General features: G+C 47.3%; 1 long non-coding RNA gene across 1 annotated transcript in view; it reads left to right on the plus strand.

Moving 5' to 3' along the window:
* Positions 1-27469, plus strand: part of LOC134909844 (uncharacterized) — a 210520-nt gene that overhangs the window by 42229 nt on the left and 140822 nt on the right. The gene's annotated exons all lie outside the window — the stretch shown is intronic.

The raw sequence follows: 27469 nt of genomic DNA on the forward strand, positions 1-27469 counted from the left end.
ATAGCACTGTCAGCAGTTTTCATTCCGGGAGTGGACAACTGGGAAGCAGTTTTCCTCAGCACGACTTCCACCCGGGAGAGTAAGGACTTCACCCAGAAGTCTTCCACATGATTATAAACCGTTGGGAAAAACTCGACAGGTATTGCGCCACGTCAAGGGACCCTCAGGCAATAGCTGTAGATGCTCTGGTAACACCGTGGGTGTACCAATCAGTGTATGGGTTCCCTCCTCTGCCTCTCATACCCAAGGTACTGAGATTGATAAGATGGAGAGGAGTAAGCACTATATTAGTGGCTCCGGATTGGCCAAGAAGGAATTGGTAAACCGGAACTTCAAGAGATGCTCACGGAGGATCCGTAGCCTCTACCTCTAAGAAGGGACCTGCTCCAGCAAGGACCTTGTCTGTTCCAAGACTTACCGCGGCTGCGTTGACGGCATGGCGGTTGAACGCCGGATCCTGAAGGAAAAAGGCATTCCGGATGAAGTCATCCCTATCCTGATCAAAGCCAGGAAGGATGTAACCGCAAAACATTATCACCGCATTTGGCGAAAATATGTTGCGTGGTGCGAGGCCAGTAAGGCTCGACGGAGGAAATTCAACTGGGTCGATTCCTACATTTCCTGCAAACAGGAGTATCTATGGGCCTAAAATTGGGGTCCATTAAGGTTCAAATTTCGGCTCTGTCAATTTTCTTCCAAAAAAGAACTAGCTTCAGTCCCTGAAGTTCAGACATTTGTTAAAGGGGTACTGCATATACAGCCTCCTTTTGTGCCTTTAGTGGCACTTTTGGGATCTCCAGGTGGTTTTTGGGTTCCAAAAGTCACATTGTTTTGACACACTTAAATCTGTGGAGTTAAAATATCTCACAGAAACAGTGGTCATGCTGTTGGCTCTGGCCTGGGCCAGGCGCGTGTCAGAATTGGTGGCTTTATCCTGTAAAAGCCCTTATCTGATTTTCCATTCGGACAGGGCGGAATTGAGGACTCGTCCTCAGTTTCTCCCTAAGGTGGTTTCAGCGTTCACCTGAACCAAACCTATTGTGGTGCCTGCGGCTACTAGGGACTTGGAGGACTCCAAGTTGCTAGACGTTGTCAGGACCCGGAAAATATATGTTTCCAGGACGGCTGGAGTCAGGAAATCTGACTCGCTGTTTATCCTCTATGCACCCAACTAGCTGGGTGCTCCTGCTTCTAAGCAGACTATTGCTCGTTGGATTTGTAGTACAATTCAGCTTGCACATTCTGTGGCAGGCCTGCCACAGCCAAAAATCTGTAAATGCCCACTCCACAAGGAAGGTGGGCTCATCTTGGGCAGCTGCCCGAGGGGTCTCGGCTTTACAACTTTGCCGAGCAGTTACTTGGTCAGGAGCAAATACTTTTGTAAAATTCTCCAAATTTGATACCCTGGCTGAGGAGGACCGGGAGTTCTCTCATTGGGGGCTGCAGAGTCATCCGCACTCTCCCGCCCGTTTGGGAGCTTTGGTATAATCCCCATGGTCCTTACGGAGTTCCCAGCATCCACTAGGACGTCAGAGAAAATAAGAATTTACTTACCGATAATTCTATTTCTCGTAGTCCGTAGTGGATGCTGGGCGCCCATCCCAAGTGCGGATTGTCTGCAATACTGGTACATAATTATTGTTACCAAAAAATTCGGGTTATTGTTGTAGTGAGCCATCTTTTCGAGAGGCTTCTCTATTATCATGCTGTTAACTGGGTTCAGATCACAAGTTGTACAGTGTGATTGGTGTGGCTGGTATGAGTCTTACCCGGGATTCAAAATCCTTCCTTATTGTGTACGCTCGTCCGTGCACAGTATCCTAACTGAGGCTTGGAGGAGGGTCATAGGGGGAGGAGCCAGTGCACACCAGGTGATCCTAAAGCTTTCTTTAGATGTGCCCTGTCTCCTGCGGAGCCGCTATTCCCCATGGTCCTTACGGAGTGCCCAGCATCCACTACGGACTACGAGAAATAGAATTATCGGTAAGTAAATTATTATTTTCTGAGGTCTGTGTACATTTTCGGTATCGCCTGCCTAGAGAAATGGAACCTAGATGGTATTTGGTACCGGGGACACAGTACCTCCAACAAGTCTCTAGTTGGCTCTGCAGTAATGATGGATACCGGAACCACGTTTCTCACCGCCCAGGATGCCAAGGCCTCAGTTATCCGCTTTGCAGCAGGATGACTGCTGTGATATTTCATCTTCCTCGCAAAGCACTGTTGGACAGTCAATTGCTTGGTGGAAGTAGTAAAAGTGGTCTTACGACTTCCCCTCTGGGATGACCATCGACTCCCAGCAGCAACAACAGCAGCGCCAGCAGCAGTAGGCGTTACACGCAAGGATGCATCGGAGGAATCCCAGGCAGGAGAGGACTCGTCAGAATTGCCAGTGACATGGCCTGCAGGACTATTGGCATTCCTGGGGAAGGAGGAAATTGACACTGAGGGAGTTGGTGGGGTGGTTTGCGTGAGCTTGGTTACAAGAGGAAGGGATTTACTGGTCAGTGGACTGCTTCCGCTGTCGCCCAAAGTTTTTGAACTTGTCACTGACTTATGATGAATGCGCTGCAGGTGACGTATAAGGGAGGATGTTCCGAGGTGGTTAACATCCTTACCCCTACTTATTACAGCTTGACAAAGGCAACACACGGCTTGACAAATGTTGTCCGCATTTCTGTTGAAATACTTCCACACCGAAGAGCTGATTTTTTTGGTATTTTCACCAGGCATGTCAATGGCCCTATTCCTCCCACGGACAACAGGTGTCTCCCCGGGTGCCTGACTTAAACAAACCACCTCACCATCAGAATCCTCCTGGTCAATTTCCTCCCCAGCGCCAGCAACACCCATATCCTCCTCATCCTGGTGTACTTCAACACTGACATCTTCAATCTGACTATCAGGAACTGGACTGCGGGTGCTCCTTTTAGCACTTGCAGGGGGCGTGCAAATGGTGGAAGGCGCATGCTCTTCACGTCCAGTGTTGGGAAGGTCAGGCATCGCAAACGACACAATTGGACTCTCCTTGTGGATTCGTGATTTCGAAGAACGCACAGTTCTTTGCTGTGCTTTTGCCAGCTTGAGTCTTTTAATTTTTCTAGCGAGAGGCTGAGTGCTTCCATCCTCATGTGAAGCTGAACCACTAGCCATGAACATAGGCCAGGGCCTCAGCTGTTCCTTGCCACTCCGTGTGGTAAATGGCATATTGGCAAGTTTACGCTTCTCCTCCGACAATTTTATTTTAGATTTTTGAGTCCTTTTTTTACTGATATTTGGTGTTTTGGATTTTACATGCTCTGTACTATGACATTGGGCATCGGCCTTGGCAGACGACGTTGATGGCATTTCATCGTCTCGGCCATGACTAGTGGCAGCAGCTTCAGCACGAGGTGGAAGTCGATCTTGATCTTTCCCTATTTTTGGAACCTCAACATTTTTGTTCTCCATATTTTAATAGGCACAACTAAAAGGCACCTCAGGTAAACAATGGAGATGGATGGATACTAGTATACTTATGGATGGACGAGCGACTGCCGACACAGAGGTAGCTACAGCCGTGGACTACCGTACTGCGTCTGCTGCTAATATAGACTGGATGATAATGATATAAAAAATATATATATATCACTACTGCAGCCGGACAGGTATATATTATATAATGACGGACCTGCTGGACACTGTCAGCACTGCAGACTCCTAAAGTAAGCTACTAGTATCAAGAAGATAGGAAAAAAAAAACACAACAGGTAGGTGGTATACATTTATGGATGGACGAGCGACTGCCGACACAGAGGTAGCTACAGCCGTGGACTACCGTACTGCGTCTGCTGCTAATATAGACTGGATGATAATGATATAAAATATATATATATATATCACTACTGCAGCCGGACAGGTATATATTATATAATGACGGACCTGCTGGACACTGTCAGCACTGCAGACTCCTAAAGTAAGCTACTAGTATCAAGAAGATAGAAAAAAAAAACACAACAGGTAGGTGGTATACAATTATGGATGGACGAGCGACTGCCGACACAGAGGTAGCTACAGCCGTGGACTACCGTACTGCGTCTGCTGCTAATATAGACTGGATGATAATGATATAAAAAATATATATATATCACTACTGCAGCCGGACAGGTATATATTATATAATGACGGACCTGCTGGACACTGTCAGCACTGCAGACTCCTAAAGTAAGCTACTAGTATCAAGAAGATAGAAAAAAAAAACACCACAGGTAGGTGGTATACAATTATGGATGGACGAGCGACTGCCGACACAGAGGTAGCTACAGCCGTGGACTACCGTACTGCGTCTGCTGCTAATATAGACTGGATGATAATGATATAAAAAATATATATATATCACTACTGCAGCCGGACAGGTATATATTATATAATGACGGACCTGCTGGACACTGTCAGCACTGCAGACTCCTAAAGTAAGCTACTAGTATCAAGAAGATAGAAAAAAAAAAAAACACAACAGGTAGGTGGTATACAATTATGGATGGACGAGCGACTGCCGACACAGAGGTAGCTACAGCCGTGGACTACCGTACTGCGTCTGCTGCTAATATAGACTGGATGATAATGATATAAAAAATATATATATATCACTACTGCAGCCGGACAGGTATATATTATATAATGACGGACCTGCTGGACACTGTCAGCACTGCAGACTCCTAAAGTAAGCTACTAGTATCAAGAAGATAGAAAAAAAAAAAACACCACAGGTAGGTGGTATACAATTATGGATGGACGAGCGACTGCCGACACAGAGGTAGCTACAGCCGTGGACTACCGTACTGCGTCTGCTGCTAATATAGACTGGATGATAATGATATAAAATATATATATCACTACTGCAGCCGGACAGGTATATATTATATAATGACGGACCTGCTGGACACTGTCAGCACTGCAGACTCCTAAAGTAAGCTACTAGTATCAAGAAGATAGAAAAAAAAAAGCACAACAGGTAGGTGGTATACAATTATGGATGGACGAGCGACTGCCGACACAGAGGTAGCTACAGCCGTGGACTACCGTACTGCGTCTGCTGCTAATATAGACTGGATGATAATGATATAAAAAATATATATATATCACTACTGCAGCCGGACAGGTATATATTATATAATGACGGACCTGCTGGACACTGTCAGCACTGCAGACTCCTAAAGTAAGCTACTAGTATCAAGAAGATAGAAAAAAAAAACACAACAGGTAGGTGGTATACAATTATGGATGGACGAGCGACTGCCGACACAGAGGTAGCTACAGCCGTGGACTACCGTACTGCGTCTGCTGCTAATATAGACTGGATGATAATGATATAAAAAATATATATATATCACTACTGCAGCCGGACAGGTATATATTATATAATGACGGACCTGCTGGACACTGTCAGCACTGCAGACTCCTAAAGTAAGCTACTAGTATCAAGAAGATAGAAAAAAAAACAAACACAACAGGTAGGTGGTATACAATTATGGATGGACGAGCGACTGCCGACACAGAGGTAGCTACAGCCGTGGACTACCGTACTGCGTCTGCTGCTAATATAGACTGGGTGATAATGATATAAAAAATATATATATCACTACTGCAGCCGGACAGGTATATATTATATAATGACGGACCTGCTGGACACTGTCAGCACTGCAGACTCCTAAAGTAAGCTACTAGTATCAAGAAGATAGAAGGAAAAAAAACACAACAGGTAGGTGGTATACAATTATGGATGGACGAGCGACTGCCGACACAGAGGTAGCTACAGCCGTGGACTACCGTACTGCGTCTGCTGCTAATATAGACTGGATGATAATGATATAAAAAATATATATATATCACTACTGCAGCCGGACAGGTATATATTATATAATGACGGACCTGCTGGACACTGTCAGCACTGCTGACTCCTAAAGTAAGCTACTAGTATCAAGAAGATAGAAAAAAAAAAAAAAACACAACAGGTAGGTGGTATACAATTATGGATGGACGAGCGACTGCCGACACAGAGGTAGCTACAGCCGTGGACTACCGTACTGCGTCTGCTGCTAATATAGACTGGATGATAATGATATAAAAAATATATATATATCACTACTGCAGCCGGACAGGTATATATTATATAATGACGGACCTGCTGGACACTGTCAGCAGAATGCGTTTATAGAATAAAAACACCACACGACGAGTGTTTAACTTTTTCAGGCAGACAATCACAATATACTGGTGGTCAGTGGTCACTGGTCAGTCACACTGGCAGTGGCACTCTGGCAGCAAAAGTGTGCACTGTTAATGTACTCCTGCTATAACTGCTCCCCAGTCTCCCCCACAATTAAGCTGTGTGAGCAGTGAGCACTCAGCACAGTCAGATATACATAGATGATGCAGCACACTGAGGCTGAGCACAGATATGGTATACTGTGTCACTGTGTATCGTTTTTTTTCAGGCAGAGAACGGATTATATTAAATAATAATAAAACTGCACTGGTGGTCACTGGTCAGTCACTAGTAAACTCTGCACTCTCTGAGTACTCCTAAGCTCCAGTAAATCAAGTGTCTCACTCTCTATCTATTTCTATTCTAAACGGAGAGGACGCCAGCCACGTCCTCTCCCTATCAATCTCAATGCACGTGTGAAAATGGCGGCGACGCGCGGCTCCTTATATAGAATCCGAGTCTCGCGATAGAATACGAGCCTCGCGAGAATCCGACAGCGGGATGATGACGTTCGGGCGCGCTCGGGTTAACCGAGCAAGGCGGGAAGATCCGAGTCTGCCTCGGACCCGTGTAAAAAGGCTGAAGTTCGGGGGGGTTCGGATTCCGAGGAACCGAACCCGCTCATCACTAGTTTCTACTAGGCGAGTCTTATGGACCCGACAGTGGACGGGTGATGCCGACTCAAAGAGGCATATGGAGTCTTTGCCTTACAAAGGTGAGGAGTTATTTGGAGAAGGCCTCTCGGACCTCGTCTCCACAGCTATGGCAGGTAAATCAAATTTTTTGCCTTATGTTCCCTCACAGCCTAAGAAAGCGCCTCATTATCAAATGCAGTCCTTTCGTTCGAATAAAAGCACATGAGTACGAGGATCGTCCTTTCTTGCCAGAGGTAAGGGCAGAGGGAAAAAGCTGCACACAGCTAGTTCCCAGGAACAGAAGTCCTCCCCTGCCTTTGCAAAATCCACCGCATGACGCTGGGGCTTCCCTGGGGGATTCCGCTCAAGTGGGGGCACGTCTTCGACTTTTCAGCCACATCTGGGTTCATTCACAGGTGGATCCCTGGGCAATAGAAATTGTTTCTCAGGGATACAAGCTGGAATTCGAAGAGAGGGAGTTAGTGTTGAATGCAATACAAAAATTGTATTATTATTATTTTCTCTAACGTCCTAGTGGATGCTGGGGACTCCGTAAGGACCATGGGGAATAGACGGGCTCCGCAGGAGACAGGGCACTTTAGAGACCTCTTGGCAAAAGTGGGCATATATACAGTTGGGCACTGTATATATGCATGGGCCCCCGCCATATTTTTACACAAAAACGCGGGACAGAAGCCCGCAGCTGAGGGGGCGGGGCTTCTTCCTCAGCACTCACCAGCGCCATGTTTTTTCTCCACAGCACCGCTGAGAGGAAGCTCCCCAGTCTCTCCCCTGCAGTTACACGGTAGAAGAGGGTAAAAAGAGAGGGGGGGCACATAATTAGGCGCAAAAATCAATATAAACAGCAGCTACTGGGTTAACATTAAGTTACTGTGTTATTCCTGGGTTAATAGCGCTGGGGTGTGTGCTGGCATACTCTCTCTCTGTCTCTCCAAAGGGCCTTATGGGGGAATTGTCTTCAGATGAGCATTCCCTGAGTGTGTGGCGTGTCGGTACGTGTGTGTCGACATGTCTGAGGTAAAAGGCTCCCCCAAGGAGGAGATGGAGCAAATATGTGTGTGAGAGGGTGTCTCCGTCGACAACGCCGACACCTGTTTGGATATGTGTAATTAAGTGCTAAGGTGAATTTATTGCACAAAAGATTAGAGATAAGACAGGAAATCTACCCAGGTCTGTCCCTGTGTCGCAGAGACCTTCAGAGTCTCTCAATGCTCACTATCCAAAATAATAGACACTGATATCGACACGGAGTTTGACTCCAGTGTCGACTACGATAATGCAAAGTTACAGCCAAAATGGCAGAAAAGTATTCAATATATGATTATTGTAATAAAAGATGATTTGCATATCACTGATGACTCATCTGTCCCTGACACAAGGGTACACATGTTTAAGGGGAAGAAAGCTGAGGTAAATTTCCCTCCTCTCATGATGAAAAAGAGCGGGAATCTCCAGACAAGAGACTGCAGTTTCCCACAAAGAATTCTCAGGCAGTATCCTTTCCCCACTAGGGCCAGGATATGATGAGAATCTTCCCCTAGGGTGTCACGTTTGCCCAAAAGGTAGCCCTGACGTAACAGCTATTCTCAGGGATCCTGCAGATAGCGTGCACATTCTGGTACACTACTCAGACCGGCGATTGTGTCGGCATGGGTTTATAGCGCTGTGGCAGCGTGGACAGGTACCTTATCAGCAGAGATTGAGACCCTAGTATGTATATATATATATATATATATATGTATATATAGAGATATATATATATATTAAAGATGCTGTCTTAAGAGATATATATATATAAAACATGCCCAAAGAGACATGAGTATACTGGGTCCTAGAGTCAAAGCTATGTCGATTTCTGCTTGACGTGTCCTGTAGAATATGAAATGGACAGATGATGCCGACTTAAGACGCATATGGAAGGCTAAGGATTGTGTGGAGAAGGGTTCTCGGACCTGGTCTCCACAGCTATAGCTGGTAATTCTGATATTTTGCCTTATATTCCTGCACAGCCTAGGAAAGCACGACATTATCAAATGCAGCTTTTCGAACAAAGAAACAAGAGAGTCCGAGGTGCGTCCTTTCTTGCCAGAGGCGGGGGCAGAGAAAAGAAGCTGCACAACACAGCTAGTTCCCAGGAACAGAAGTCCTCCCCGGCCTCTACAAAATCCACCGCATGTCGCTGGGGCTCCACAGGCGGAGCTAGGCCCGGTGGGGGCACGCCTTCGTAAGTTCAGCCACAAGTGGGTTCACTCCCTGTTAGATCCCTGGGCAATAGATATTGTGTCTCAGGGATACAAGCTGGACTTTGAGAAGATGCCCCCTCACCGAGGCCCTGCCGGCTTCCCCCCACGAGAGGGAAACAGTGTTAACGGCAATTCACAAATTGTATCTTCAACAGGTGGTGGTCAGGGTTCTCCTCCTTCAACAAGGAGGGGGTTATTATTCGACCATGTTGTAGTCCCGAAACCAGACGGTTCGGTCAGACCCATATTGAATTTAAAATCCCTGAACATATACCTGAAAAGGTTCAAGTTCAAGATGGAATCGCTGAGAGCGGTCATTGCAAGCCTGAAAGGGGGAGATTTTATGGTGACTCTGGACATAAAGGATGCATACCTTCATGTCCACATTTATCCACCTCATCAGGCGTACCTCAGAATTGCGGTACGGGATTGTCATTACCAATTTCAGACGTTGCCGTTTGGTCTCTCCACGGCCCCGAGAATATTCACCAAGGTAATGGCGGAAATGATGGTACTCCTGCGGAAGCAAGGTGTCACTATTATCACGTACTTGGACGATCTTCTCATAAAAGCGAGATCAAGAGAGCAGTTGCTGAACAGCGTATCACTTTCTCTGGAAGTGTAACGGCAACACAGCTGGATTCTATATATTCCAAAGTCGCAGTTGGTTCCTACAGCTCATCTGCCTCTCCTAGGCATGATCCTAGACACAGACCAGGAAAGGGTTTATCTCCTGATAGAGAGAGCTCAGGAGCTCATGACACTGGTCAGGAATCTATTAAAACCATAACAGGTGTCAGTGCATCACTGCACTCGAGTCCTGGGAAGGATGGTGGCATCATACGAGGCCATTCCCTTCGGCAGGTTCCATGCGAGGACCTTCCAATGGGACTTACTGGACAAGTAGTCCGGATCACATCTTCAGATGCATCGGTTAATCACCCTATCCCCCAGGGCCAGGGTGTCTCTCCTGTGGTGGCTGCAGAGTGCTCACCTTCTCGAAGGTCGCAGATTCGGCATTCAGGACTGGGTCCTGGTGACCACGGATGCAAGCCTCCGAAGGTGGGGGGCAGTCACACAGGGAAGAAATTTCCAAGGGCTGTGGTCAAGTCAGGAGACTTGCCTTCACATCAACATCCTGGAACTAAGGGCCATATACAACGCCCTACGTCAAGCGGAGTTCCTGCTTCGCGACCAACCGGTTCTGATTCAGCCAAGGCGGCACAAGGAGCAGGGTGGCGATGGTAGAAGCCACCAGAATTCTTCGCTGGGCGGAGAATCACGTAAGCGCACTGTCAGCAGTGTTCATTCCGGGAGTGGACAACTGGGAAGCAGACTTCCTCAGCAGGCACGACCTCCACCCGGGAGAGTGGGGACTTCATCAAGAAGTCTTCATGCAGATTGCAAGTCGGTGGGAACTGCCACAGGTGGACATGATGGCATCCCGCCTCAACAAAAAGCTGCAGAGATATTGCGCCAGGTCAAGAGACCCTCAGGCGATAGCTGTGGACGCACTGGTGACACCGTGGGTGTTCCCATCGGTCTATGTATTTCCTCCTCTTCCTCTCATACCCAAGGTGCTGAGAATCATAAGGAAAAGAGGAGTGAGAACAATACTCTTTGTTCCGGATTGGCCAAGAAGGACTTGGTATCCAGATCTGCAAAAAATGCTCACAGAGGACCCGTGGCCTCTGCCTCTAGGACAGGACTTGTGCAACAGGGGCCCTGTCTGTTCCAAGACTTGCTGCGTTTGACGGCATGGCGGTTGAACGCCGGATCCTAGCAGAAAAAGGCATTCCGGATGAGGTCATTCCTACGCTGATAGAGGCTAGGAAGGATGTGATGGCTCAACATTATCACCGTATATGGCGAAAATATGTGGCTTGGTGTGAGGCCAGGAATGCCCCTACGGAGGAATTCCAGCTGGGCCTTTTCCTTCACTTCCTACAGTCGGGAGTTACTTTGGGCCTTAAATTGGGTTCCATCAAGGTTCAGATTTTGGCCTTATCCATTTTCTTTCAAAAAGAACTGGCTTCTCTACCTGAAGTTCAGACATTTGTAAAGGGAGTGCTGCATATTCAGCCCCCTTTTGTCCCTCCAGTGGCACCTTGGGATCTTAACGTGGTGTTGAGTTTCCTGAAATTACACTGGTTTGAACCACTCAAAACGGTGGAAGTAAAATATCTCACGTGGAAGGTGGTCATACTATTAGCCTTGGCTTCGGCTAGGCGTGTGTCAGAATTGGCGGCTTTGTCACATAAAAGCCCTTATCTGGTTTTCCATGCGGATAGAGCAGAATTGCGGACCCACCCACAATTTCTGCCGAAAGTGGTTTCATCCTTTCATATAAACCAACCTATTGTGGTGCCTGTGGCTACTACTGACTTGGAGGATTCCGAGTCACTGGATGTAGTCGGGGCTTTGAAGGTTTATGTAGCCAGAACGGCTAAGGTCAGGAAAACAGAATCTTTGTTTATCCTGTATGCTTCCAACAAGCTTGGGGCGCCTGCTTCAAAGCAAACTATTGCTCGCTGGATCTGTAACACGATTCAGCAGGCTCATTCTGCGGCTGGATTGCCGCTGCCTAAATCAGTTAAGGCCCATTCCACTAGGAAGGTGGGCTCTTCTTGGGTGGCTGCCCGAGGGGTCTCGGCATTACAGCTTTGCCGAGCGGCTACTTGGTTAGGTTCAAACACTTTTGCAAAGTTCTACAAGTTTGATACCCTGGCTGAGGAGGACCTCATGTTTGCTCAATCGGTGCTGCAGAGTCATCCGCACTCTCCCGCCCGTTTGGGAGCTTTGGTATAATCCCCATGGTCCTTACGGAGTCCCATCATCCTCTAGGACGTTAGAGAAAATAAGATTTTAAACCTACCGGTAAATCTATTTCTCGTAGTCCGTAGAGGATGCTGGGCGCCCGTCCCAAGTGCGGACTACTTCTGCAAGACTTGTATATAGTTATTGCTTAAATAAGGGTTATGTTATAGTTTCATCGGTTTTGGACCGAAACTGTGTTGTTTTTCATACTGTTAACTGGTTAGTTTAACACAAGTTATACGGTGTGATTGGTGTTGCTGGTATGAATCTTGCCCTTGGATTAACTAAAATCCTTTCCTCGTACTGTCCATCTCCTCTGGGCACAGTTTCTCTAACTGGGGTCTGGAGGAGGGGCATAGAGGGAGGAGCCAGTTCACACCCAGAGTCAAAGTCTTTCTTAAAGTGCCCATGTCTCCTGCGGAGCCCGTCTATCCCCATGGTCCTTACGGAGTCCCAGCATCCTCTACGGACTACGAGAAAAAGATTTACCGGTAGGTTTAAAATCTTATTTTTTTCAGGGCTCTGTTCTTCCATCCGCAGGTGACCCCTCTGGGTCACATAAGAGACCATTTGCGAATATTGTGAATACTGATACCGACACAGACACTGATTCTTGTGTCGACGATAGTGACTCCAGAGAAATAGATCATAAATTGGTAAAAAATATACAATATATGATTGTGGCTATAAGGGAAGTTCTGGAAGTCACGGAAGCCACTCCTGTACCTCAGGAGAAGACTTATTTCTATAAAGAAAAGAAATCTAAGGTCACTTTCTCTCCTTCCCACAAGCTTAATACACTCTTTGAAGGGATGTGGGTGAATCCCGAAAATAAATTTCGTATTCCCAAGAGAATTCAGATAGCTTATCCTTTCCCTGTGGAGGACAGGAAAAAATGGGAGTCACCCCCTGTGTTAGACAGTGCACTGTCCAGGTTGACAAAGAAGGTAATTCTCCCTGCACCTGGCATGGCTTCACTAAAAGAGCCGGCAGACCGAAAGATGGAAACTACATTGAAATCCATTTATGTTGCCAATGGTACGCTGCTCAGGCCCACAATTGCTTGCGCGTGGGTGAGTCGCGCTATTGAAAAATAGTCAGAAAGCGTGTCATCAGAAATTGACACGATTGATAAAGATGAGATACTCCTTAAGTTAGGAAATATCAAAGACGCTGCCGCATACATGCTAGAAGCGATGAAAGATATTGGACTCTTGAGTTCACAAGCCGCTACCATGGCAGTATCGGCTCGGCGGGCGTTGTGGATTCGCCAGTGGAACGCGGATGCAGATTCCAAAAGAAATATGGAGGCTCTCCCATATAAAGGTGAGGCCTTATTTGGCGATGGACTGGATGCGTTAGTTTCGGCGGCTACCGCAGGTTAGGCCGACATTTTTGCCCTCTGCGCCTGCACTGGCAAAAAAGACATATCACCCGCACATGAAGTCCTTTCGGCCCAATAAATACAAAAAAAGCGAGAGGTTCCCCCTTCTTTGCGGGTAGAGGAAGGGGAAAGGGAAAGAAGTCCACAGCAGCTTCAGGTTCCCAGGAGCAGAAGTCTACCCCTACTTCTGCCAAATCTTCAGCATGACACTGGGGCTCCTTTACGCTCGCGTGGGGGCACATCTCAAACTGTTCAGCCAAGGTTGGATTCTGTCTGGCCTGGATCCCTGGGTGTTGCAAATAGTGTCCCAGGGATACAAGCTGGCGTTTCAAGACGTTCCCCCATGCCGATTTTTCAACTCGACCTTGCCAGCTTCTCTTCCAGAAAGGGAAGCAGTAACAGCGGCAATCCAAAAATTATGTCAGGATCAGGTCATAGTCCTGGTACCTTTGTCACAACAAGGGGAGGGGTTTTATTCAAGCCTTTTTGTAGTTCCGAAGCCGGACGGCTCGGTCAGACCGATCCTAAACCTGAAAAATCTGAATCTCTACTTGAAACGATTCAAGTTCAAAATGGAATCACTGAGGGCAGTGATTTCCAGTCTGGAGGAGGGAAACTACATGGTGTCTGTAGACATAAAAGATGCTTACCTGCATGTTCCCATTTATCCTCCTCACCAGGCTTATCTGATATTCGCGGTTCAGGATTGCCATTACCAATTCCAGACGTTACCTTTCAGTCTCTCCATGGCGCCGGGGGTATTCACCAAGGTGATGGCGGAGATGATGGTTCTCCTGCGTCAAAAAGGAGTCAATATAATTCCTTATCTAGATGATCTCCTGATAAAGGCGAGATCCAGGGAGCAGTTGTTACAAAACATCACACTCTCCCTGTCAATACTCCAACAACACGGTTGGATCATAAATTATCCAAAGTCACAGTTGGAACCGACGACAAGATTGTTTTTTCTTGGGATGATTCTGGACACAGAAGTTCAGAGAGTATTTCTTCTGGTGGAAAAAGGCTCTGGTAATCCAGAAAATGGTAAAACAGATATTGAAACTATTGAGTGTGTCGATCCATCAGTGCATTCGGTTGTTGGGGAAGATGGTGGCGGCCTACGAGGCCATACAGTTTGGCAGGTTCCATGCCAGGGTATTCCAGTGGGACCTGTTGGATAAGTGGTCGGGATCCCACCTACACATGCACCGGAAGATAATCCTGTCGTCAAAAGCCAGGATTTCGCTCCTGTGGTGGCTACACAGTTCTCACCTACTAGAGGGACGCAGGTTCGGGATTCAGGACTGGGTCCTGGTAACCACGGATGCAAGTCTCTGAGGCTGGGGAGCTGTCACTCAGGGGGAAAGCTTCCAAGGAAAATGGTCAAGTCAGGAAGCCTGCCTTCACATAAACGTGCTGGAATTGAGAGCCATTTACAACGGCCTTCAACAAGCGATACATCTTCAAGAGCATTCCGTTTAGATCCAGTCGGACAATGTAACAGCAATCGCATACATAAACAGGCAGGGCGGAACGAAAAGAAGAGCGGCAATGGCAGAGGTGATGAAGATCCTCCTCTGGGCAGAAAGACATGTAAAGGCTCTGTCGGCAATTTTCATTCCAGGAGTAGACAACTGGGAAGCAGACTTCCTCAGCAGACAAGATCTCCATCCAGGAGAGTGGGGCCTCCACCAAGAAGTCTTCGCAGAGGTGACAAGTCTTTGGGGAGTTCCTCAAGTAGACATGATGGCTTCTCGTCTCAAGAAGTAGCTTCAGAAATATTGTTCCAGGTAGAGAGACCCTCAAGCAATAGCAGTGGATGCACTAGTGGCCCTGTGGGTGTTCCGGTCGGTGTATGTCTTCCCTCCACTTCCGCTGATCCCAAAGGTGCTCAGGATCATAAGGAGGACAAGAGTTTGAGCAATCTTCATTGCCCCAGACCTGCCAAGGAGGGCTTGGTACCCAGATCTTCAGGACTTGCTCATAGAAGATCTTCGGCCACTTCCTCTTTGCGAGGACCTGCTGCAGCAGGGGCCGTGCGTGTATCAAGACTTACTACAAGACTACGTTTGACGGCATGGCTGTTGAGCGCCGGATCCTAGCCCGTAAGGGTATTACCAAGGAAGTCTTCCCCACCCTTATTCAGGCCAGGAAAGGAGTAACGTCGAAACATTACCACCGTATTTGGAGAAAATATGTGTCTTTGTGTGAATCCAAGAAGGCTCCTATGGAAGAGTTTCAGTTGGGACGTTTTCTCCATTTTCTGCAGGCTGGTGTGGAGGCGGGCCTCCAATTGGGGTCAATCAAGGTCCAGATTTCGGCCTTGTCAGTGTTCTTCCAAAAACAATTGGCCTCTCTTCCAGAGGTTCAGACCTTCGTGAAAGGGGTTCTGCACATCCAGCCTCCATTTGTGCCTCCAGTGGCACCATGGGACCTTAATGTGGTGTTGCAGTTTCTTCAATCGGATTGGTTTGAGCCTTTACAAGCTATTGTGGTGCCAGTAGTTACTGACACGTTCACTGAGTCAAAGTCTCTAGATGTGGTTAGAGCTTTGAAGATTTATGTCGCTAGAACAGCTCGAATACGGAAAACAGTGTCTTTGTCCTGTATGCTCCCAACAAGATTGGGTGTCCTGCTTCCAAGCAGACTATTGCGCGTTGGATCAGAAGTACAATTCAGCACGCTCATACTATGGCTGGATTGCCGTTACCAACGTCGGGGAAGGCCCATTCCACTAGGAAGGTGGGTTCATCCTGGACGGCTTCCCGTGGGGTCTTGGCATTGCAACTTTGCAGAGCAGCCACTTGGTCGGATTCAAACACATTTGCTAAATTCTACAAGTTTGACACCTTGGCCGAAGAAGACCTCAAGTTCGGTCAATCAGTGCTGCTGGGTCATCCGCACTTTCCCGCCCATACTAGAGCTTTGGTATAAACCCCATGGTCATGAAGTGGACCCCAGCATCCTCTAGGACGTATGAGAAAACAGGATTTTGATACCTACCGGTAAATCCTTTTCTCCTAGTCCGTGGAGGATGCTGGGCACCCGTCCCAGTGCGTACTTTACCTGCAGTTTTGTTTATTAGAGTTACACATGTTGTGTTTTATTAGTTTCAGCATGTTTGCTGTAATTGGTTCATGCCTGTTGGCGTGTGTTATGTTGAATGCCATGTTGTGCGGCATGGTTGAGGTGTGAGCTGGTATGTATCTCACCATTAGTATTAAAGTAAATCCTTTCCTCGAAATGTCCGTTTCCCTGGGCACAGTTTCTATAACTGGGGTCTGGAGGAGGGGCATAGAGGGAGGAGCCAGTTCACACCCATTGAAAAGTCTTAAGAGTGCCCATGGCTCCTGCGGAACCGTCTATACCCCATGGTCATGAAGTGGACCCCAGCATCCTCTACGGACTAGGAGAAAAGGATTTACCGGTAGGTATCAAAATCCTGTTTTTTTTCTTCAAAGTGTCAGGGCACGGAGCTTAGCCCCATCCCCTGACACCCGCAAAGCCACGCACCCAGCTCTGATTGGCCTACAGTTAATTTTACAATAATGCAGGGATGACCATCGATGTGTAAAACCATCAATGTTTCCTCACAGATGGTTTTACACCATCGAGGTTATCCATCAATGGTAACATCGATAGGGCCATCCCTACTGTTTTGTGTGTTGTCATGTGGCCCCACCGCACTCAGTACACTGCATTGATTGTCGCCATTCATTCTGTTATTCCATCTCTGTAGTACAGCAACTCTTCCTTCCAGTGATACTGCCATGGCTACACGGTATGTTATACCTCTTGTGCTGCCCATGTCCGGCCACTTTTTGTTCCCAATCCGCCCCTGGTATCAAACACAACTGCAGCAAAAGGCACAAGCAAGGATGCAATTGTGTACAATCAGGCTCTATGAGGAGAGATTCCCCTCTCAAGAGACCCTACCCCCTCATCACACTGTATCCCTATTAGGGCTGCTTCCATAAATTTCTTGGGCTAGTCTTCCATCCCAATCTGCCCCTGGGTATGGGAGACCCCTTTCAGACTGGCAGCCCCAACCCGGCTTACCCATCCACACTGCATTGCAACTCCAGTTGACGCTGTGTACAACCCTAGTCGCTACCCAAGATGACGATCATTGGTAGCTTTAACAACAATAGAAACTAATGTGTCTTAATAAATCTATTCCCAAGTGAAACTAAACACACTCATCAATAACATAGCAACGTGGCCTGCTGTTTGTTATTTGAAAAACAAAAAGGTGGAGAAATCTATTTCTTCACACTTTATTAGATACTGAGAAGCCCTCAAGGTACCCTCACAGTACAGGAATGATGATTTACAGTGCATCCGGAAAGTATTCACAGTGCTTCACTTTTTCCACATTTTGTTATGTTACAGTCTTATTTCAAAATGGAATACATTTTATTTTTCCCCTCGAAATTCTACACACCCCATAATGACAACGTGAAAAAAGGTTTTTTGTGATTTTTGCAAATTTATTAAAAATAAAAAACTAAGAAATCACATGTACATAAGTATTCGCAGCCTTTGCTCAATACTTTGTTGATACACCTTTGGCAGCAATTACAGCTGCAAGTATTTTTGAATATGATGTCACAACCTTGGCACACCTTTCTTTGGGCAGTTTCGCCCATTCCTCTTTGCAGCACCTCTCAAGCTCCATCAGGTTGGATGGGAAGCGTCAGTGCACAGCCATTTTCAGATCTCTCCAGAGATGTTCAATCAGATTCAAGTCTGGCCTCTGGCTGGGCCACTCAAGGACATTCACTGAGATGTCCTGAAGCCACTCCTTTGATATCTTGGCTGTGTGCTTAGGGTAATTGTCCTGCTGAAAGATGAACTGTCACCCCAGTCTGAGGTCAAGAGCGCTCTGGAGCAGGTTTTCATCCAGGATGTCTCTGTACATTGCTGGATTCATCTTTCCTGACTAGTCTCCCAGTTCCTGCTGCTGAAAAACATCCCCACAGCATGATGCTGCCACCACCATGCTTCACTGTATGGAAGGTATTGGCCTGGTGATGAGCGGTGCCTGGTTTCCTCCAAACATGACGCTTGGCATTCATGCCAAAGATCTTTGTCTGAGAGTCCTTCAGGTGCATTTTGGCAAACTCCAGGCATGCTGCCATGTGCTTTTTACTAAGGAGTGGCTTCCGTCTGGCCACTCTACCATACAGGCCTGATTGGTGGATTGCTGCAGAGATTGTTGTCCTTCTGGAAGGTTCTCTCTCCACAGAGGAATGCTGTAGCTCTGACAGAGTGATCATCGGGTTCTTGGTCACCTGCCTGATTAGGACCCTTCTCCCCCGATTGCTTAGTTTAGACGGCAGGCCAGGTCTAGGAAGAGTCCTGGTGGTTCCGAACTTCTCCATTTACGGATGATGGAGGCCACTGTGCCCACTGGGACCTTCAAACCAGCAGATATTTTTCAGCACGCTAAAGAGTTCAATCTTTGTCTCATCAGACCAGAGAATTTTGTTTCTCATGGTCTGAGAGTCCTTCAGGTGCATTTTTGGCAAACTCCAGGCAGGCTGCCATGTGCTTTTTACTAAGGAGTGGCTTCCGTCTGGCCTCTCTATCATACAGGCCTGATTGGTGGATTGCTGCAGAGATGGTTGTCCTTCTGGAAGGTTCTCCTCTCTCCACAGAGGAATGCTGTAGCTCTGACAGAGTGACCATCGGGTTCTTTGTCACCTCCCTGATTAGGACCCTTCTCCCCCGATTGCTTAGTTTAGATGGCAGGCCAAGTCTCGTAAGAGACCTGATGGTTCCGAACTTCTTCCATTTACGGATGATGGAGGCCACTGTGCCCATTGGGACCTTCAAAGCAGCAGATATTTTTCAGTACCCTTTCCCAGACATGTACATAAGTATTCACAGCCTTTGCTCAATACTTTGTTGATGCACCTTTGGCAGCAATTACAGCCTCAAGTCTTTTTGAATATGATGCCACAACCTTGGCACACCTATCTTTGGGCACATTTGGTGCATATTAAATCTGGAAAGTAAAACTATTTACTGATTTGGATTGAACTTATTTCTTATAACACCAGAGAAAGAATTAGGGTTTATGCTTATCTGGTGGTCACAGGATACAAAGTAGATGCAGCAATCTTGGAAGCAAGTAGGTGTTTATTATCTCCAATACAATATCATGAAACAGTTTCATACCTCGCAACATGACTCATTCCAGGAGGGACAAAATGCTCTGTTCTTGGTCTTCCCTAACTAAATTGCCACCACCTGTGTTGAAACTTGAAACACCTTTCTCATCAAATACCTAGTTCAACACAGCGTGACAATCATAAATTTAGAGGGAAGTCAAGGAACAGAGCATTTTGTCCCTCCTGCAATGGGTCATGTTGGGAGGTATGCAGTTTTCCCAGTTAAAGTTACCAAGAATACATAGCATGCAGATGTTCTTAGATATTCAGATGATACACATCAAGTTGGTCAACATAATACACTGCATGGTGCTCTATTACCCTTTAAATACAGTTTCAATGCACACATATTGGCATGGGCTAAATCGAATTGCGTACAGGATGCCAGCGGTCGAAATATAGAATCCCGACACTGGCAATAATTGGGACAATAGCTTGATTTATCGTATAGTGTATCCGAATGATCGTTTCTGCGTTTTGCCAATAATTCTGTAAAATCTTTCCCACACGAGCGATAGATTTTGCGATTTGTCATCCCAGACCAAAAATCTCGGCCACAATCTCCCGATATTGAGTAGTGTGTGTGCTTTCTCAATAATCTGCACATATGTTTTCATGTCACTTTGTCATCTTCCTTGTGGGCGGACATATGCAAATGCAGTTTGATGTGGCAGAAAATTGGTAACTTAAAAAAAAAATCTTTAAGTGTGTAGCTCAGATATTGGTGCCTACAGTTTCCCAAAAATCATCCGAATGGTCGAGCCGACAAAAAAAATAAAATCTGACAGTGTGTACCTAGATTTACCCTCCCGCAGCCTAACTGTAACTGTTGGCATCAATATGTCAGTTCAGTTAATATTTGGCTTTAAACAGAAATTTGATTTAACACATAGCTCCATTGTTATTTAAAACATCCCCGGAGAGTGCAATATGTAGGGGTGCCAAAAATCAAAGTGAAACTGGCCCTGAACAAATTAATAATCTCAAATATTCATTATTTCTCTTACGTCCTAGAGGATGCTGGGGACTCCGTAAGGACCATGGGGTATAGACGGGCTCCGCAGGAGATAGGGCACCTAAAAAGAACTTTGACTATGGGTGTGCACTGGCTCCTCCCTCTATGCCCCTCCTCCAGACCTCAGTTAGATTCTGTGCCCAGAGGAGAAAGGGTACAATGCAGAAAGCTCTCCAGAGTTATCTGTTTTGAAGAATTTGTTAGGTTTTTTATTTTCAGGGAGTCCTGTTGGCAACAGGCTCCCTGCATCGTGGGACTGAGGAGACAGAAGCAGAGCTGGCTTGTCAAGTTGGGCACTGTTTCTAAGGCTACTGGACACCATTAGCTCCAGAGGGAGTCGGAACACAGGTCTCACCTGGGGTTCGTCCCGGAGCCGCGCCGCCGTCCTCCTCACAGATGCCGAAGATAGAAGCCATGAGAAGGCAAAGAAGACATCAGGCGGCAGAAGACATCAGATCTTCATGAGGTAAGCGCGCAGCGGTATGCTGCGCGCCATTGCTCCCAGTACACACACACAAGCAGGCACTGAAGGGTGCAGGGTGCAGGGGGGGGCACCCTGGGCAGCAAGTTTCCTCATTTTTTGGCAATATAAAGCAGGATTAGGCTGTGGGACAGTAAATCCTAAAATCCTGCGCCATTTATTATATAGAATTACTGGGACCGAAGCCCGCCGTGGGGTGGGCGGGGCTTGATCCTCAGCACTAACCAGCGCCATTTTCTCCACAGAAACTGCATGAGATACGCTGGCTCCCTGATCTCTCCCCTGCTGAACTCACAGGCTGGAAAAAAGAGGAGGGGGGCACTTTGGCGACGCAGTGAGTGGGAATTGAGGTTATATATATAAAAAGCGCTATCTGGTCATATATATTCCAGTGTTTTTAAGCGCTGGGTGTGTGCTGGCATACTCTCTCTCTGTCTCTCCTAAGGGCCTGGTTGGGGTTTTGTCCCCTTATAGGTTAATCCCTGTGTGTGTGGGGTGTCGGTACGTGTGTGTCGACATGTCTGAGGCGGAAGGCTTCTCCAAGGAGGAGGTGGAGCAAATCAGTGGTGTGTCCCCGTCGGTTGTGCCGACTCAGGATTGGATGGACATGTGGCATATGTTGAATGCAAGTGTGGCATCTTTACATAATAGGCTTGATAAGGCTGAATTAGGGGGGACATCAGGGGGTCAATCCTCGGATTGGACCGACTCACAGGGCCCGTCGGGGTCTCAAAAGCGTCCCTTAACACAAGACACTACTACCGACACGGATTCTGATTCCAGTGTCGACTATGACGAAGTAAAATTGCACCCTAGGGTGACGAAAACCATTCAGTGTATGATTGTGGCAATAAGGGATGTGTTGCATATTGAGGATGAACCCTCGGTCCCCGACACAAGGGTACACATGTTTAAGGGAAAGAAACAGATTATTGATTTTCCCACATCTCATGAATTAAATGATTTCTTTGGAAAAGCTTGGGAGACTCCGGAAAAGAGACTGCAGATCCCCAAAAGAATTTATATGGCATACCCCTTCCCTAAACAGGACAGGTAGATTTGGGAATCACCCCCCACTGTGGACAAGGCCCTGACGCGCTTGTCCAAGAAAGTGGCACTACCGTCTCCTGACACAGCGGCCCTTAAGGACCCTGCAGATCGCAGGCAAGAAACTACCTTAAAGTGTATTTATTCTCATACGGGTGCTGTGCTAAGACCGACAATTGCGTCGGCATGGGTGTGTAGCGCAATTGCAGCTTGGACAGATGAGCTGACAGATCACTTTGATAATATGGATAAGGATACTATATTCTTAACTCTAGCCCATATAAAAGACGCAGTCTTATTTATGAGGGATGCTCAAAGGCACATTGGATTGCTAGCTTCTAGGGCCAATGCCATGTCTATCTCGGCGAGAAGATCCTTATGGACTCGCCAATGGACGGGTGATGCGGATTCCAAAAAACATATGGAAGTACTACCCTATAAGGGAGATGTATTGTTTGGGGATGGGCTGACGGACCTGGTTTCCACAGCTACAGCAGGTAAATCAAATTTTTTACCATATATTCCCCAAGAGCAAAAGAAAGTACCACCCTATCAGATGCAGTCCTTTCGGTCGCACAAGTCCAGAAGAGGTCTGGGATCCTCTTTCCTTGCCAGAGGTAAGGGCAGAGGCAAAAGAGCACCTGCTTCGGCAGGTGCCCAGGAACAAAAGTCCTTCCCGGCTGCTCCAAAACCCACAGCATGATGCTGGGGCTCCCCTGAGGGAGTCCGCACCGGTGGGGGCACGTCTTCGACTTTTCAGTCAGGCCTGGGTCAGATCAGACCTGAATCCCTGGGTGTTGAAAATAGTTTCCCAGGGTTACAAATTGGAATTCGAGGAGGTGCCCCCGCGCCGATTTTTCAAATCGGCCCTACCAGCTTCCACATCGGAAAGGGATGTAGTGTTAGCTGCAATTCAAACGCTGTGTATACAGCAAGTGATAATCAAGGTTCCCCTGCACCAGCAGGGAAGAGGTTACTACTCAACCCTATTTGTGGTCCCGAAACCGGACGGTTCGGTCAGACCTATTTTGAATCTGAAATCCCTAAACCTGTACATAAAAATATTCAAATTCAAAATGGAATCACTCAGAGCGATAATAGCCAACATGGAGGAGGGGGAGTTTATGGTGTCTCTGGACATAAAGGATGCGTACCTTCATGTCCCCATATATGCCCCCCATCAGGAATACCTGAGATTCGCTGTACAGGATTGTCATTACCAATTTTAGACGTTGCCGTTTGGACTTTCCACAGCCCCGAGGATTTTCACCAAGATAATGGCGGAAATGATGCTGGTCCTGCGCAGGCATGGAGTCACAATTATCCCATACTTGGACGATCTCCTGATAAAAGCGAGATCAAGAGACAAATTGCTGAGCAGTGTGGCGCTCTCTCTGAGTGTGCTCAAGCAACATGGTTGGATTCTAAATCTACCGAAGTCACAGTTGATTCCGACAACTCGACTACCGTTCCTAGGTATGATACTGGATACGGAACAAATGAAGGTCTTCCTCCCAATAGAGAAAGCCCAGGACATCCAGAACATGGTCAGAGACCTGCTAAAACCGAAAAGGGTGTCAGTTCACCAATGCACTCGAGTTCTGGGAAAAATGGTGGCGGCCTAAGAGGCCATTCCTTTTGGAAGGTTCCATGCAAGGACTTTTCAATGGGACCTTCTGGACAAGTGGTCTGGGTCCCATCTGCACTTACATCGGAAAGTAACTCTGTCCCCAGGAGCCAGAGTGTCTCTCCTGTGGTGGTTGCAAAGTGCTCACCTGCTGGAGGGTCGCAGGTTTGGAATTCAGGATTGGATCCTGGTTACCACGGACGCGAGCCTCCGAGGATGGGGAGCGGTCACACAAGGAAAAAATTTTCAGGGACTTTGGTCAGACCAGGAGTCCTGTCTACACATCAATGTGTTGGAACTCAGGGCCATTTACAACGGCCTTCGACAAGCGGAGAGTCTTCTTTGAAACCTACCGGTTCTGATTCAATCAGACAATGTCACAGCAGTGGCTCATGTGAACCGCCAAGGCGGGACAAGAAGCAGAGTCGCGATGGCGGAAGCCACCAGGATTCTTCGCTGGGCGGAAAATCATGTAAGCGCTCTGTCGGCTGTCTTCATTCCGGGAGTGGACAACTGGGAAGCAGACTTCCTCAGCAGACACGATCTCCATCCAGGAGAGTGGGGACTTCATCAAGAAGTCTTTGCAGACATAACACGTCTTTGGGGAACTCCTCAAATAGACATGATGGCGTCACGCTTCAACAAAAAACTTCGGAGGTATTGTGCCAGGTCTCGGGACCCTCAGGCAGTGGCTGTAGACGCTCTAATAACACCGTGGGTGTTCAAATCGGTCTATGTGTTTCCTCCTCTTCCTCTCATCACAAAAGTGTTGAGGATCATAAGGCAAAGAAGAGTACAGACGATACTCGTTGTCCCAGACTGGCCTCGAAGGGCCTGGTACTCAGATCTACAAGAGATGCTCACAGGAGATCCCTGGCCTCTTCCTCTGAGGGAAGACCTGGTGCAACAGGGGCCCTGTGTATTTCAAGACTTACCGCGGTTACGTTTGACGGCATGGCGGTTGAACGCCGAATCCTAGCGAAAAAGGGGATTCCGGAAGAGGTCATCCCTACTTTAATAAAGCCTAGGAAGGAGGTGATGGTTAAGCATTATCACCGTATCTGGCGAAAGTATGTGTCTTGGTGTGAAACCAAGAATGCACCTACGGAAGATTTTCATCTGGGTCGTTTTCTCCACTTCCTACAGACAGGAGTGGATATGGGCCTGAAATTAGGCTCTGTTAAGGTACAGATTTCGGCCCTCTCGATTTTCTTTCAGAAGGAGTTGGCTTCTCTTCCAGAAGTCCAGACGTTTGTAAAGGGAGTGCTGCACATCCAGCCTCCGTTTGTGCCTCCAGTGGCACCGTGGGACCTCAACGTGGTGTTGCAGTTCCTAAAATCACACTGGTTTGAACCGCTTAACAAGGTTGAGTTGAAATTTCTTACTTGGAAGGTGGTCATGTTGTTGGCCTTGGCATCAGCAAGGCGAGTGTCAGAATTGGCGGCTTTGTCACACAAAAGCCCCTACTTGATTTTTCATGTGGATCGAGCTGAATTGAGGACACGGCCGCAATTTTTGCCTAAGGTGGTTTCTTCATTCCATGTGAATCAACCTATTGTGGTGCCTGTGGCTACAAGTGACCTGGAGGATTCCAGATCCCTGGACGTAGTCAGGGCCTTAAAGATTTATGTAGCCAGGACGGCTAGAATTAGGAAAAGAGAGGCTCTGTTTGTCCTGTATGCTGCCAATAAGATTGGCGCACCTGCTTCGAAGCAGACTATTGCTCGCTGGATCTGTAATACGATTCAGCAGGCTCATTCTACGGCTGGATTGCCGGTACCAAATTCGGTTAAGGCCCATTCCACTAGGAAGGTGGGCTCTTCTTGGGGGGCTGCCCGAGGCGTCTCAGCATTACAACTTTGCCGAGCGACGACTTGGTCGGGGTCAAACACTTTTGCTAAATTCTACAAGTTTGATACCCTGGCTGTTGAGGACCTAGCATTTGCTCAGTCGGTGCTGCAGAGTCATACGCACTCTCCCGCCCGATTGGATGCTTTGGTATAAACCCCATGGTCCTTACGGAGTCCTCAGCATCCTCTAGGACGTAAGAGAAAATAAGATTTTAAACCTACCGGTAAATCTATTTCTCCTAGTCCGTAGAGGATGCTGGCGCCCGTCCCAGTGCGGAAACTCTGCAAGACTTGTATATAGTTGTTGCTTAAATAAGGGTTATGTTACAGTTGACATCGGTCTTGGACCGTTGCTGTTATTGTTCATACGGTTAACTTGTTTTGTATGATCCAGGTTACGTGGTATGCTTGGTGTGGGCTGGTATGAATCTTGCCCTTGGATTTCTAAATCCTGCCTTGTAGTGTCCATCTCCTCTGGGCACAGTTCTCTAACTGAGGTCTGGAGGAGGGGCATAGAGGGAGGAGCCAGTGCACACCCATAGTCAAGGTTCTTTTTAGGTGCCCTATCTCCTGCGGAGCCCGTCTATACCCCATGGTCCTTACGGAGTCCCCAGCATCCTCTACGGACTAGGAGAAATAGATTTACCGGTAGGTTTAAAATCTTATTTTCCAATTGCAGTCCCAGGTTTTTCATATTTCAAACTATTCCTTTTTAATTGAACAACTGCATAGTACAACTGTAATTTCTACATGCTGAGTGTGTTCATCTCTATCCTGCTGTAAGCTCTTTGCTTTATATACTTCTTAGTGAAATAGGCGGGTTCAGTATGAATTACTGGCGTCCGGGATGTCGGCCGTCAGTATACAGATGGCGGCATCCCGGCCACCAGTATGCCGGCAGCCTGGCGAGCACTAGAAAGCCCCTCGCTGCGCTCGCCACCGGGGTGTCGTGGACACCCGCAGAGGGCGAATAGCCTGTGGCACAGGTATTCTGACTAGCTGCATATTAACCGTTTCCCAAATAGGCATGATTGGGGACGTTATAATTCAAATCTTAGTGAATCTCACCACAATTGTATTGACATGACCTACTGGTGTGAGTACAATAGGTGCCAGTCAAATGTGAAATAGAGTTTAGTCCACACCAAACTCCTTAACCAAGCTTGCAGGTTTATTGGTAACAAAGTGTTAACAGCGTTACCAGGGCCGTTTTAGCAGCAGTGAAGGCCCCTGGGCACAGCAATGCACTAGGCCCCTACCCATCCTCCAGCGGTAGGGGTGGAGGTGCTATCAGCGGCAGCTTTGATGTCCTTCGGGCGGTAGGGGGTGTTCTATCTTCCACTCAGCATGTAGGACCTGGCGGAATAATTTCTGCTAATTACTCCTTTACTGCACAGATGGGGTGGGAGGCAGAACACTAAACTGTAGAAGGGGGCATTGGTTTGAATGAAGGGGCCCTGGTACATGACTTCCAGGGTGGTAGGGGGTGTTTAATACGTAGGTGAGGGTTGGATAGTGAAGTGGGCTTAATATTCATCATTTTCCGGTGGGAGGGCAGCTTGCTTGACTGCAGATATCTCAAATTCCTGGAAATGGATTTCTTAGCTTTGAATGGGATAAAAACTAGAGAGTCACACATTTCAGGAGGTACTGGGGACTTGGGGATCAGAGTTCATGAGCTACAGCAATCCACCAATGAAAATATAAAACTGCATATTAGGCGTGTGGAGCTGGAGCAGGGACCAGCTGCTTGAAGGCTGATATCTCTGGTTCTGGGCATAGTAGAGACAAACTGCCAGTGTCCACCAAAAGGAGAGTCACAGTTTTTGGAGTATGTCCTCAGAAAAACTCTAAGTCAGACAGAACCCAAGATATCTGGCAGGGATGAGTAATTAACAGGCTTGGATGGGGACCACTGCTTTGAAG

The sequence above is a fragment of the Pseudophryne corroboree genome, chromosome 4 (assembly GCF_028390025.1).
Source record: "Pseudophryne corroboree isolate aPseCor3 chromosome 4, aPseCor3.hap2, whole genome shotgun sequence".
Classification (NCBI taxonomy): Eukaryota; Metazoa; Chordata; class Amphibia; order Anura; family Myobatrachidae; genus Pseudophryne; species Pseudophryne corroboree.